The 14,733-nt window shown below is 45.9% G+C and overlaps 1 protein-coding gene across 5 annotated transcripts in view; it reads left to right on the top strand.

The window, feature by feature from the left end:
• AUTS2 (activator of transcription and developmental regulator AUTS2) overlaps positions 1-14,733 on the top strand; it is a 1,206,381-nt gene that overhangs the window by 1,033,263 nt on the left and 158,385 nt on the right. The gene's annotated exons all lie outside the window — the stretch shown is intronic.

The following is a 14,733-nucleotide window of genomic DNA, read 5'->3' as shown; positions in this document are numbered from 1 at the left end:
TTAATTTTCCTTTAGGGAGAAGAACTCCACTGGGCTCCATTTCTCCCACTCATTGCTTGCTGGCACTGGCTCCGTGGCCTCTTTGTTGTGTTTTTTGCTTTGTGTTTTGTTACCGTCCCCTCTGGCACCAGATCAAGGGGCAGGGAGGGAAACTGGGATGTTTTGGAGGAGGGTTGCCAAGAGTGGTTGCAGGAAAGAGGTGTGGTCAGAAGACCAGTTCAGCAGCGGAGCAGCCACAGGAGCACTTCCAGTTCCTCCAGGCCCCGAGCAGAGCACAGGGAGGGCCGTGAGGTCTGCGTTATGGCCACGGTGGGGTAGGGAGGGCCAGGAGAATGAAGGAAGAGCAGCAGTTTATTTACTTTAGAAAAAGAAGGGGAAAGCTCCAGGCCACATACATCTCTTCTTTCTTCCCCTTCCCTGATGCTCGGGAACAGCAGTGGAAGGGTTAGGTGTTTCTGGCCTGCAGCATGGCTTCTGCAGGGAGTGGGGGCACACATTCCAGGCTTCTGTGCTGCCCGGGTAGCTCCTGCTCCTGGCCTTTGAAGTCCAGGATTACAGACTCAAAACTGTATTCACTGTGGGGGGATGGGGTTCTCCCCTTTTTTTCTCCCATGTCCTCGTCATTTGGTCACTGCAAAATGATTACAACATGCAAGAGATCTTTTGCCACCTGAACCATTTTTAAATCCTCTCCTGAATACTAAGCCCCGTCTTTCCAAATTATTTCCAGCAACTTTCACCTCATGTGTAGGTTGCTCTGGATTCATCCCCAATACAACCCTTTCCATCCTCAAAAGTCACAGACATTTTAGTTTTTCTGATTACATGTCCCACCTTAGGTCAGATATTTGAGGGGTGGGAGGGTAGGAGGTAAGGAACCACTCCTCATGCAGGATATTAGATTGACAAACACAAACCTGCAAAAATTCAGCTCCACTTATTTTTAAACTGATGATCATGTCTGAATTGGATCAGAGCAAAAGCAAAGATTAAGGAAGAAGGCCTAGTACAAACTATAGCAAACACAGTGGACCAGTGTTGAGCTTTGCTAGCTATCCTGGAATGCAGTGGCTAGGCAGGCTTACATTAGCACGCAGTCATTCTTTTTTGTTTTTTGTTTGTTTGTTTGGTTTGGTTTTTTGTTTTGTTTTTTGTTTTCTGTTTTTTTGGGGTTTTTTTGGGTTTTTTTTGAGAGACGGAGTCTCTGTCACCCAGGCTGGACTGCAGTGGTGTGATCTCCACTCACTGCAACTTCCACCTCATGGGTTGAAGAGGTTCACCTGCCTTAGCCTCCCGAGTAGTTGGGACTACAGGCGTGCACCAACACGCCCGACGAATTTGTGTATTTTTTAGTAGAGACCCTGTTGGGCAGGGTGCTCTTGAACTCCTGACCTCAAGTGATCTTCCCGCCTCAACCTCCCAGAGTGCTGGGATTATAGGCATGAGCCATTGTGCCTGGCACAGTCATTCTTAAGGGTGTGTTCAGACCAAGTTCCTTTGGCTGTTCTTGGAGCAGAGATGTCCTGGCAACTTCTTTTCTCTGTGATCTCTTACAAAACCCCCCTTCTCCACATTCTCTTAAAAATGCCTCTTTGACCTGTATTCTTTCCTGCCTGAGGGGCCTGCCATTGTCCTCTTTTCCTGGACTTGCACCTCGTCCTGCCATCTAGACCTGGCATCTGTTTTGGTCAGTGCTCTGGTTGTTCTTTAGGCAGCGCATTCTTGCTGAGCAGAACACGGTGTTCAGCCAGCTTCCTTAGCTCCCGTCATCCCCACCATTGCTACCCAGGCCCTTGGTTGTCCTGCACTCCTGCTAACCCCCAGACTCTCTTAGAATCAAAACTTCCTCCAGTTGGATCGCTGGGTTTCTAATCCATAACTCCTTCATTTCCTCTTGCCAAGAATGTTCTTTAGCAATCTAAAGTTATATTCGTTATTAAATATAAGACTTAAAAAAGGCTTGAATTCTTTTCCCTGAAATCAGCTTTAATGAATTATGACAAAACTTAACTCATATTGCTAAACATTATATGTAATGGTTGTGCTCTTTCAACTTACGGAAAAATGGATCCAGAACTATTGGCAGCTTCCACATGTCTTTCATCGGCCTTTTTCTTTGTGGACCAAAGTCAGCTAAGGGCCAAACGTAGCCAAAACCATCGGCCACTGATACTCTTGTGAAGACTGTGTTTTATTACCACTGCAAGAGTTGGGGGTTGGCCAGAATGATACCCAGACATTTCAGATCTTAATCACAGGTGCTGAAAACAGAGATGTGTTTTATTCTAGACCATTAAAAGTGGGAGTTAATTACCACATTTCAATGAACTCTCCGTGTGCCCTCCTGCCATAGCCATTAGCAAGAGAGTGGCCGCTTGTGTGCTTGGTGGTGTTTTATGACCATGGATTATATAGGAATTAGGAATGGCTTTGGAAGCATTTGGTCCTCATAGTTATCCAATACCAGCATGGCCCAACCTCAGATATGTCAAAGCCACAACTGTTGTGTTTGGCAGGCGTTCTCCAAAATGTATTTGGTCAATACTAAATAGTTTCATTTAGCAGACCAGTTATTCAAGTTCCTGACAGGAGTTTTCTGGATTCTGACCTCTCCCGAGAGGCCTTCAAGAGCATCTCTGAAGGTTTATCTACAGCTAGGGTAGGTTATGAGTAATGTCTTTTATGAAACTTTGCAAACCAACTGTCGTTCTGATCAATTCACAGATGTAGATTTTTAGGGTTGCTGTGTCCAGTACAGAAGCCACTAGCCCCCTGTGGCTATTTCAGTTTAATTTAGTTACCATCAAATAAAACTTAAACATCAGTTCCTCAGTGACACACTAGCCAGTTTCAAGAGTACAGTAGTCACTCTTGTCACAGTGGTTACTGTATCAGACGATACAGAACATGTTCATCATCATAGGAAGTTCTACTGGACAGTGGTGCTCTGGAGTCTCAACATGTCACGTGTTTAGGGGATCACTGGATCTAAAGCCATTCCTCATAGGAAATGTTGGCTTTCTTGAAAATATACCAGATACCAGAGAAGGTCACCTTGTGGAGAAGAGGCAGCCTTCACTCTGCCAAGAATGCTGTCCAGGCTTCTCTGTTTTATATCTCATCACAATGAGGGCCATTCTGGGCCTCCAAAATACAGGTACCAACCTTCACACACCGTCAGAAGTGAGCCACAATTCAGAGTGTTCTCTGCTATTTCTGATGAACTGCTGTTCTCCAGCTCTTGCCTGAAATGGCAAGGAAAAGTGATGTTCCCTCAAGATCTGCCAAGGGAGATACTCCCTCTCTCTGGTAATCGTCGCTGTCTCCTTCCATCAGGTTAGACTACCAGGAAAGTACCTACTTGAATAACATGAGCGTATCTTCCTCGCTAGAAGTATCTTTGATAGATCATACTTTAATGTTTATACCTTGGGCTTATTGATAATTTAAAAAAATCAATGTGAAGATAAACTTGCAGGTGCTGTGAAAGTCATTCATTACTAAAGATGTAGACCATTCAAGTAAAGCATTGCATAATACTCAGGATGTGTTGGTCTCTCTGGAAGAACCGTGGGACCTCCTACCAATGGAGAATGCGAATAATGTGACCCACTGTTTACATTTCGCCCCATCTGCCCGGAACTCCGGAGTTCTACTCAGCACTCATTTCTGTTGACTTGATTAGCCGTGGTGGTTAGAAATTTGCTTTCTCTCCCTTAACCAGGTGTTGGATTTTCTGTTTTAGTTTTAATAACCTTATTGTGTATATCTTTTAATTTAATTCTCCTTAAATTGTTTTCTGAAAGAGGTGAAGTATAAACAAATGAATACAAATTTTATTTTCTGGTGTCCACATTTGATATTTTCTGTTTTGAGGTAGTCTCTATGCAAGCCCCAACCCCAGGCCCTGGCATAAATGGCAGGAGGGCCCAGGGACCTCCTGGCAGTCTCCTGTTTCTTTCATACCCTCCTGAGTATGTAGCACACTGCTAAACATATGCTGCTTAGAATGACGTAAGGTAGAGAAACACTGGGCCCCGCGTGGGAAGACATTACAGAAGAAACTTAGGAAAGAGGGTCACCTCTCAGATTTAGTCAGATGACAAAGGCAGCACTGGCCTCCCTGGGGTGTAGAGATAGGAAAGAATTTGAATAATTATCATCATTATCATCACCACATTCATTAAACCCCATCTGCGCATGGCACTGTGTAAGTCCCCACAGGTTTTTTTCTCTGCCAGTGAGAGAGAATTTTGTCCAGCAGGGAGGCAAATCCTGAGCTCTCCCCAGCTCACCAGTTTCCTCCTCAGTCTGTTCCACTCCACAGCCAGCAGCTTGGCTCATCACTGAGGCTGAGTCCATTACCTCCTATGTTCTTGGGAGATCTCTGTGGTCCTTGGCTTATAATCATCTTTCACGTTCCAGGACTCTGGACTGTCCCTTTACGGCGCTCACCGCAGTAGCAATTAAGAACATTGATGCATAATGAATTAGAGACTCTCTTGTAATACATTTCATCCAACGAGGGGGTCATCTCTGTTCTCTGCACCCCCATATCTCTAGAACCCACCATTATGTGTGATACGTAGCCAAGTTCTTGATGCATATTCTTAGTGGTAAATAGCAGGAATGAATGAATTAGTGTGTATCCCATTTGACTTTAGAGTTATTTCCTGACTTACAGCCGTTGAAGTTGCTGTTTCCTCCACGTGTTCAACCTTTGGGATTCACACAATGCTCGACAATCACAGCCCTGCCATGGGGGACATCATTACACAAAGCACTCCTCACCAGCACTCAGATGGTACTCGATTAGCTACAGGCATGTGAATATTATTTTACTGTCAACTTTTGTTGTGATTTCACCTAAAATATTGTAAACTCCTTGAGGATAAAGGCTAAGTCTTACTTCTTCGTATTTCCAGTAACCGCTTGTACCAAACACCCACCAAGCATTGTTGATTGCACCAATGAGGAGGCGAGAAAGTGCCAGGCTGTCATGCCCCTCTATACAAACATGTAACAGTAAACTCTGGTTCATCAGGAGTAAATGACATGATATGTGATAGACCACATACATTCGTGGCTGTTGATAGGTGGGTAACTGTAACCATATCCAATTGTGAGCAAAAGTGTTTTAATTGATGGTTTTAAACTAATATAAAATTGGCTAAATCATGATTTTTCAGCTCTCAAATCATCTGAAGACCTTTTTTTATTTTTTAATATTGAGTTTTATTTTATTTATTTACTTTTCAGATGGAGTCTTGCTCTGTCACCTAGGCTGGAGTGCAGTGGCACAATCTCAGCTCACTGCAACCTTCACCTCCTAGGTTCAAACAATTCTCCTGTCTCAGCCTCCTTAGTAGCTGGGACTACAGGCATACACCACCATGCCCAGCTAATTTTTGTATTTTTAGTAGAGATGGCATTTCACCATATTGGTCAGGCTGGTCTCGAACTCCTGACATCAGGTGATTCACCTGCCTTGGCCTCCTGAAGTGCTGGTATTACAGGCGTGAGCCACCACGCCTGCTCTGAAGATCTTTTTTAAAGAAGATAGATGTCCCGGTGTGTGGCTCACACCTGTGATCCCAGCGACTCGGGAGGCCAAGGTGTTAGGATTGCTTGAGCGTAAAAGTTTGCATCCAGCCTCGGCAACATAGCAAGAGCTTGTTTCTAAAAAACAAAAAAAAATTAATGTAAAAACTTTTTTTTTTAAGTACTGGTAGCACTGGATCCTACCACAGGAAAAATAATAATAATAATAATCTCTAGGGCTAGTTGCCAAACAATGAAATATATATTTTTAATAACTCATATTTTTAAAAAATTTCCACTTTTATTTTAGATTTAGGGGGTGCCTGTGCAGGTCTGTTACATGGGTATATTTTGTGATGTTGAGGTTTGGAGTATGAATGATCTCATCAAGCAGGTACTGAGCGCAGTACCCAATAGTTTTTCAACCCTTCCCCTCATCCTTCCCTCTTGCCTCTCGTAGACCACAGTGTCTATTGTTGCTCTTTTTATGTCCATGTCTACCCAGTGCTTAGCCCCCACTTATAAATGACAACATTCAGTATTTGGTTTTCTGTTCCTGCGTTAATTCACTTAAGATAATGGCCTCCAGCTGCATTCGTGTTGCTGCAAAGGACATGATTTTGTTGCTTTTTCTGGCTGCATAGTAGTCCATTGTGTATATGTACTACACCGTCTTTATCCAGTCCGCCGTTGATGGGCACCTAGGTTGATTCTGTGTCTTCGCTCTTGTGAATAGTGCTACGATGAACAGCTGAGTGCAGGTGTCTTTTATTTTGACCATTTATTTTCTTTTGGATATATACCCAGTAATGGGATTTCTGGGTCAAATGGTAATTCTGTTTTAAGTTCTCTGAAAAACCTGCAAACTGCTTTCCACAGGTACTGAACTAATTTACCTTCCCAGCAGTTTATAAGCATTCCCTTTTCTCTGCAGCCTTGCCAGCGTCTGTTTTTTTACTTTTTTTCTTTTTTTTTTGAGACAGAGTCTCGCTCTGTCGCCCGGGCTGGAGTGCAGTGGCTGGATCTCAGCTCACTGCAAGCTCCGCCTCCCGGGTTTACGCCGTTCTCCTGCCTCAGCCTCCCGAGTAGCTGGGACTACAGGCGCCCGCCACCTTGCCCGGCTAGTGTTTTTTTTTGTATTTTTTTAGAGACGGGGTTTCACCGTGTTCGCCAGGATGGTCTCGATCTCCTGACCTCGTGATCCCCCCATCTCGGCCTCCCTAAGTGCTGGGATTACAGGCTTGAGCCACCACGCCCGGCCTGTTTTTACTTTTTAGTAATAGCCATTCCAACTGGTGTGAGATGATAGCGTATTGTGATTTTGATTTGCATTTCCCTGATGACTAGTGATGTTGAGCATGTTTTCATATGTTGTATGTCTTCTTTTGAAAAGTGTCTGTGTATTTTACCCATTTTCAATAGGGTTATCTGTTTTGTGCTTGTTCGGTTGTTTGTGTTCCTTATCGATTCTGGATATTAGACCTTTATCAGATGCGTAATTTGCAAATATTTTCTCCCATTCTGTAGATTACTTCTTTACTCTATTGATAGCTTCTTTTGCTGTGGAGCTCAGATGTTTTTAATGTGCAAACATAGTTGAGAACTGCTAACCAAGTCTTCAAGTATTAATCAGTACCAGCTCATTATTCCATCTCTGCCAACACTCAATCACAATGTGCTCTGGTTTGGTAACTGCCCTGGTTCAGATAGAGCAGAGTTGGAATTGTACAGTGTAGGGCTGGTGCCAGTTCCTGTCATTCTCCATCCAGTTCCAAGCCAAGTGTCCAGCCTTAGCAAGGATCCCACATGCAACGGAAAAAGGGATGCTTTGTTCTCAGAATGGCTTATTCGTTTACTAGATGTGCATTTAGCATCTGTTATGTACCCGGTGGAGGAAAAGACAGTTAATTTCTGTGCTATGCAATCAAGGTTGGGATAAACGTGGTCAGGATGTCATAGGAGCTTCAAAGAAAGGAAACAGGCCCCTGCGTAGAGTCATCAAAAGAGACTTTCTGAAGGTGATATTAAAACCAAGCCCTGAAAGTTGCATGGAAGCTTACCGAGATCCTCTTTCCTCGTCTTTCCCCTGGCTGGTGGAAGAGCATGGGCACAGGTGTGGAGGTGTGCACGAAGGTGGCTCATTGAGCTAACTGTAAGGAGAAATTGTGACTGAAGCCCAGGGCACAGGCAATGCCTTGGGAGCCATGCAAGCAATGTCAAGAGACAGCCCAAAGAGGTAAGCAGAAGCCAGATCAATAAAACGTGTTTATATGCCATGGTGGGACAGATTTATCCTGAAGCTCTTGAAGCTTAAGCTGCAGGGCCCCTGGGGAGGGCCCACATGTTGGGCTTTGTTCCTTTTTTCATTTGCAAAATGAACATATTTTTGTATATGTTATATAAATGACATAAGCTTCAGGCTGTACTAAAACCTGGATCTGAAGCTTAAGGACCTTTACGTTTTCCTGAAGGTAAAACAGGAGTTAATGAAGAAGGGAAGTCATATGAATATTAGCTAGGATTATAATTTATCACTGAAACTGAGATACTTTGAGAGTAAAGGACCGTGTTACTAATAGTTATCCCTACATCCCTCCCCCCACAAAAAAAAAAAAAAATTCCAGTAATCAAAACTTTCCTTGGCAAAAAGCAGTGTATGAAAACTTTGATTGTAGCCCACTTGGCTGGTAATCTTAAGATGCAGTTACAGGAGGTTGAGACTGGAGCAGGGAGACCAGTTAGGATGCTGTTACCTTCAAAGGAGATGATCAGGGCCAGAATTAAGACAGCAGGAGAGAAACTGAAGACGAGGAGGTGAGATCCTCAGGATGGGAAAGCAGGGGTAAAGGGGGAGGTGACCTCTGGGTGCCATTTCTGAACTGGGCAGCCGGGTAGATAGATGGCAGTGTCTTCCCTTGGCCTGAGGGAACAGGGAGTGGGTGGCAGACATTTGGGGGGAAGTGGGTATTCCAGCTGGATGTAAGGATGTCAGGAAGTGCCTGTGGAAGAGCCAAGAGAGGATGAGTTTAGTAAGTGCTGAGGTCCTGGTGGCAGGTTCAATCCATTGCGAGGCAGTCGGGTTTGCTGTACTGCCACAGATGCCACCCCTCTGCAGATGCCGGTTGGAGATGGAAACCACCTAATGCAAGGAGAGGTCAGGTAGCAGCATGGATGGTTCAGTGCAAACCAACCCTTCTACTTAAAACACAGCTAGGCCAGGAATGGTGGCTCACACCTGTAAGCCCAGCATTTTGGGAGGCCAAGGCAGGAGGATCACCTGAGCTCAAGAGTTTGAGACCAGCTTGGCCAACAGGGTAAAACCTCGTCTCTACTAAAAATACAAAACATTAGCCAGGTATGGTGGCAGGTGTCTGTAATCCCAGCTACTAGGGAGGCTGAGGCATGAGAATCGTTTGAACCTGGGAGGCCAAGGGTGCCATGAGCTGAGATCATGCCCAGCCTGGGCGACAAAGTGAGACTCCATCCCAAAAAAAGGAATAATTAAACACACACACACACACAGCTAAAAGTCAGCCCTACTGTGGTCAGATCAGCCAACGTACACAGTGAGGCCTGAATCCATCCCCTTGCCACCTCCCTTAGCAGCCTGAATAGAGGCAGGCGCGTCTCAGATCATGGCAGCTGGTGACTGATGGAGCCCCTGATTGTCTGAGCTGACTATATAAGCTGACCCTGGATTTTCTTAAAGTTAATTTTCATCATCATCAACCTCACTGTCTTACCAGCCCCCACCTAATTCCAAGTTTACCTAAGGTCCTTTTTTTTTTTTTTTCCTTTTTAAAAAGCTTTAGGTCTATATTTTGGACAGAAGATGGTCTTTTAGCTCCTGATCTCATACTTAAATAAAAATGCTCTCATGTTCTCCTTGATATATTTGCCTATTGGATTTGTTTAATGAAATATGGATTTATATCATAAATATTGGAGTCGGTGTAGTCCATATTTCAATTAATGGATCATTTATATGTCATGCTAACTTTGTAATTACTGAAATGTAGGAATAGAGTGGATTGAAATGAATTTCTGGTCATCTTTGCATTCCTGCCCCCATCCAGGCATGTCTGAGCAGCTTGGATCGCGAAAGGGCAAGATTTACATGTGGGGTTTGCAGAGGAAAGGGGTAGGGGGCTCGGAAAGGCAGCCTCCCTCCTCTGCGTGTGCTAGGAGAGCTCTCTATTGCAGTGTGCTTTCTGGGTTCACTCAGACAGCGTTACACGGCTGTCCTCAGAGGAGCAGAAAGCTGGGCTCTAGCTGGAGGGCCCGGTCATCCGTCTGCTGACAGACCTTCATCATCATTTTCGTCTCGGTTGTAAAGCACAGCCTATTTTCCCTCTTTGCCAAATCTCTGCTCTAAATGTACATAACTGTAGATTTCTTACTGAGCCCTGCTGCCAGGAATCAACTAGAAAGCTTCACCAGACCTACAAGACAGAGGACAAGTAAATTGTGTTCTCGGCTCCTGTGAACAGGGCCTGTCACTTTAACTGCCTGGTTTCTTTTCAGGCAGTGGGTACAGCCCAGGATACCCTTAGTGAACTTGCCACTGCCCCTCGTTTTCTGTCTCTCTCTTTCCCGCTCTCTCTCTCCTGCCTGCTGTTTGCTGACCAGAAAAATCTGGCTGGAGAGGCCCATGCAGTGAGTGAACATCACATACATAATTCTATCAGAATATAGCCAAGGGTGGGGAATCATTGTTCTCGGAACTAGCTGAGCTGAAGCCCGAGCAGAAATACTAAAGTCAGTCGTGCCTTTGAGCTGCCTCTAACAGCGCCCTTTAGAGACCCATTTCATACAAAATTTGAAGCCTGTGTTTATTGCCCATTAAAGCAACCTTTATTTTATGGCAAATGTTGCAGTAATTGCCTTTTACGAAGAGCACTTTGTAACACACATGCACAGTTGAAAGAAAACCACTCTGGTATTGTCTATCGGGACTTAATGGCGCAATTAATTTTACTCCATCTGTTCCTGAGACTTTAAAGGAAAATGGATTTTTTTTTTGAGCGTACTTTAATGAAGAAGATAAAGCGGCCCGGCTGGTGTCCCACAGGCTCGGCGCAGTAAGTTCAGATTATTGCTCAGTCTGTCAGAATGGGCTGCTTCCCTCAGCAGCAGCCACAGCCAGCAACCCGCTCTGGCCCCTCGCCGCGCCATTCCTGATGACAAACTGCCAGCCAGCTCCCACAAAAGCACGATTAAAATGTCAGCACAGGATGACGAAGGGGCCAAGAGGGTCCTCAGAGACAAACTGTGTTCAGTGTGAGTTAATACTTTACAGCAGGGCTGGGGCCCGGCTTGCTGTGGGCTGCCCGGGCTGCTGGCTCGCCTTGAAGAGAACACCAGGGCAGGGGCTGGCGACTGGCGGCGGGGAAGCATGTGCACATGCGTGTCTGCACGGCTGTGTGCGTGTCGGGCAAGCTGCTCTGTGCGGGAAGAGGCTCCTTTCAGAGGAAGCGTCCAATGGGCTGTTCAGATTAGGGAATTCCGAGACTCTCCATGATTTCTGAACCGTGGGGGAAGGGGTGGTCGCAACCTAGAATGTGGGCTGGAGAGACCTGTCCCAGCAGTGGCCCTAAGGCCACAGGTTCTGTCCCAGATGTTCTCAGTACCATTACAGCGACAACAAGGGCAACTATGAAAATGGCCCAGGCTGCAGAAAGTCACTCCTCAGGAAGAAATGGGTGTGCAGAGAATACAGTCAGCACCATTTATAGCCCCATGTCCCCAACCTTAGCCTTTGCACGGTTGGCTGGGCCACAGCGAGGGGCTCAGCAGCAAAATATCCTTGAATCAATACTGCTGCTTGACAGCATCTCCCACCCCGGACCCGTGTGTGCTGACTTGCTAGGGGGTAGGGCGTACTCTGCCGCTTTGGCTGAGTTCTCCCGTGTCCCTTGATTCGGTGGTGTGACCAGAGGGGAGTCTGCCTGTGATGAAAAGGACAAGGAGATTTGCATCTCTGGCCTCCTGTGGAGACCCGATCTGCCATCCTAGTGGGCAGCAGGTGTGAGCGCCTGCCATTGTCCCTAATGGTTATTACAAGTGATAAGCAGGACAAATGTGAGGTCATCTCTCCTGCTGGCAGGTCAGAGGGGGCTGGATTTAGAGCCCCTAGGAGACTAGGAAATTAGATGGTCAGTACCCACCGTGGAGGCTGTAGCAACTCCAGGCTCCAGCGATCCTGGACAGGGGTGATTCCAAATGTAGACTCATACTTGAAAGGCATCAAGAGCATCCGTTGTTAGGATGGAGGAACAGCAGTAATTAGTGCAGAGCACTAATAGAGGAACAGAAGGCAAGAAGGAAGCCCCAGCGAAGGGCAGCCAGGGGATTCGGTTTCCTCTCGGTCCAGAACCATGGGCTGAGATTTCACAAAGGAGAAGTGAGGGAAGCCCCGCTGATTTCTCATTAAGCTCCTTGGCCTTTGCTCATTCTTCGTGGGCTTCAATGGAGGGTGGACCCTGTGGCTTCTTCACTTTGCCCTCTGACCTCTTCAGCCCCTTCCCTGCTCTCTTCCCTGCTTGTTCTAGGACTGCTGTCTGCGGGCACAGATGCCTCCCGTTGAGCCACGCAGGTTCCTGTGAATCTGAGGTTCTAACTCCCTGCTGCCCCTCTCTGGCTTCCACGTCTTCCCCGGCTGACACTCCCCTCCCTTCCATCCATCATCCTCCTCTCTCCTAAGAGTGCTCTCTAAATTCTATTGCCTTTTTATGTCTCTCTTGGGTTCTTCCTCCTGCCCTCTCCCTGAGCATGGTTTTCCTGATTTTTTTTTGAGCATCCCACAGCTCATGCCATTAATGGAATCATAATAGCCACGACTGGCTTTTCTCTAGCAAACAGACTTCTGTGGGCTACTGAAGACACAGACCCCCACTGGTGACTTAAAACACCCCTCCTACAGGGAGTTCACAGGCTGGACCTTTAAGGTTCCCACAGCCAGGCCACACATTGGTTCCTCCATATTTGTATAAAAAGATTTGAGCCAGGAGCAGTAGAGAAAGCCCTCTACCTTGAAAAAACAAAAGTTGGTCTGGAGGATAATGGAAATTCGTGTGGGGCAAGTGCTCCGAGAACAGCATCCATGCCCCGTGGGGGGGATGGCAAGACAGTGACTTTCCAGGGGCCTTTTCAGGGTCACTTGGTGAAACACACCCTTTATGAATGTGTTGGGAGAACCTAAAGCAGAAGGGAGAGACGTAGAGCAAAATCAGAGTGAGGGTCCCCCCACCTCTTCACTCTGGCTCTGGGAAGAGACCGCTGGAGGATTCTCTACAGCACAGCTCACTCACCCATCCATTTGCTCACCAAGTACTTACTGAGCTTCTCTCCAGGTGGCTGAAGACACAGAACATGGGCCAGGCATGGTGGCTCATGCCTGTAAGCCCAGCACTTTGGGAAGCTGAGGCAGGTGGTGAAGTCAGGAGTTTGAGACCAGCCTGGCCAACGTGGTGAAACCCGTCTCTACTAAAAATACAAAAATTATCCAGGTGTGGTGGCGGGTGCCTGTAATCCCAGCTACTCAGGAGGCTGACGCAGGAGAATTGCTTGAACCCTGGAGGTGGAGGTTGCAGTGAGCCGAGATCACACCACTGCACTCCAGCCTGGGCGACAGAGCAAGACTCCATCTCAAAAAAAAAAAAAAAAAAAAAAAAAAAAAAAAAAGGACAGAACACATGGAATGCCTGATCCTTGATTGGGCCATAGGTCTAGATTTTTTAAAAGCTTGTATATAGGATATTTGAGTGGACAGCTGGGGAAATTTGAATGTGAACCATCTATTAATGCCTCAACTGAAATTTCTGGGTGTGGTTATGTCTAGGAAATAATACACTTTCCTAAATTTTAAGATGATTTAGGAAAAAAATACACAAAGAGACACACATTCACAGATAAATGTGGAGAAATGTTCATCATCATCAGATGCTGGTGAAGGGTGATAGCTGTGTCAGGATTATTCTAGGTACTAGATCCACATCATCAGTGCTGATTCTAGGTACTAGATCCATATCATCAGCGCTGACTCTAGGTGCTAGATCCATATCATCAGCGTTGATTCTAGGTCCTAGATCCATATCATCCATGCTGACTCTAGGTACTAGATCCATATCATCCGCGCTGATTCTAGGTACTAGATCCATATCATCCGTGCTGACTCTAGGTACTAGATCCATATCATCAGCACTGATTCTAAATCCTAGATCCATATCATCAGCGCTGATTCTAAGTCCTAGATCCATATCATCAGCGCTGATTCTAAGTCCTAGATCCATATCATCAGCGCTGATTCTAAGTCCTAGATCCATATCATCAGCACTGATTATAAGTCCTAGGTCCATATCATCAGTGCTGACTCTAGGTACTAGACCCATATCATCAACGCTGATTCTAGGTCCTAGATCTGTATCATCAGCACTGATTCCAGATGCTAGATCCGTATCATCAGTGCTGATTCTAGGTACTAGATCCATATCATCAGCGCTGACTCTAGGTGGTAGATCCATATCATCAGCGTTGATTCTAGGTCCTAGATCCATATCATCCACGCTGACTCTAGGTACTAGATCCATATCATCCGCGCTGATTCTAGGTACTAGATCCATATCATCCGTGCTGACTCTAGGTACTAGATCCATATCATCAGCACTGATTCTAAATCCTAGATCCATATCATCAGCGCTGATTCTAAGTCCTAGATCCATATCATCAGCACTGATTATAAGTCCTAGGTCCATATCATCAGTGCTGACTCTAGGTACTAGACTCATATCATCAACGCTGATTCTAGGTCCTAGATCTGTATCATCAGCACTGATTCCAGATGCTAGATCCGTATCATCAGTGCTGATTCTAGATGCTAGATCCATATCATCAGTGCTGATTCTAGATACTAGATCCGTATCATCAGTGCTGATTCTAGGTACTAGAAACATCAGTGAACAAAGCCAACAAAAGGTCCCTGCCCTCGTGGTGCTCACCTTCTAGTGGTGGGAAGAGACAAGGAGAATCAATGAGTAAAATGGAATCTGTTAGAAGGGGGTTGGGAGTGCTGGAATGGGAAGGCGCCATTTGAAATAGGAGGACAGGAGGCATCACTGTGAAAGGGACATGTGAGCCAAGACTTAAAGGGAGCAGGAGGCTGCTCCTGCAGAGGGAGAAGCTCCTCCAGGCAGA

Source organism: Chlorocebus sabaeus, chromosome 28 (genome assembly GCF_047675955.1).
Source record: "Chlorocebus sabaeus isolate Y175 chromosome 28, mChlSab1.0.hap1, whole genome shotgun sequence".
NCBI lineage: Eukaryota > Metazoa > Chordata > Mammalia > Primates > Cercopithecidae > Chlorocebus > Chlorocebus sabaeus.
This window is presented reverse-complemented; position numbering and strand designations above follow the sequence as displayed.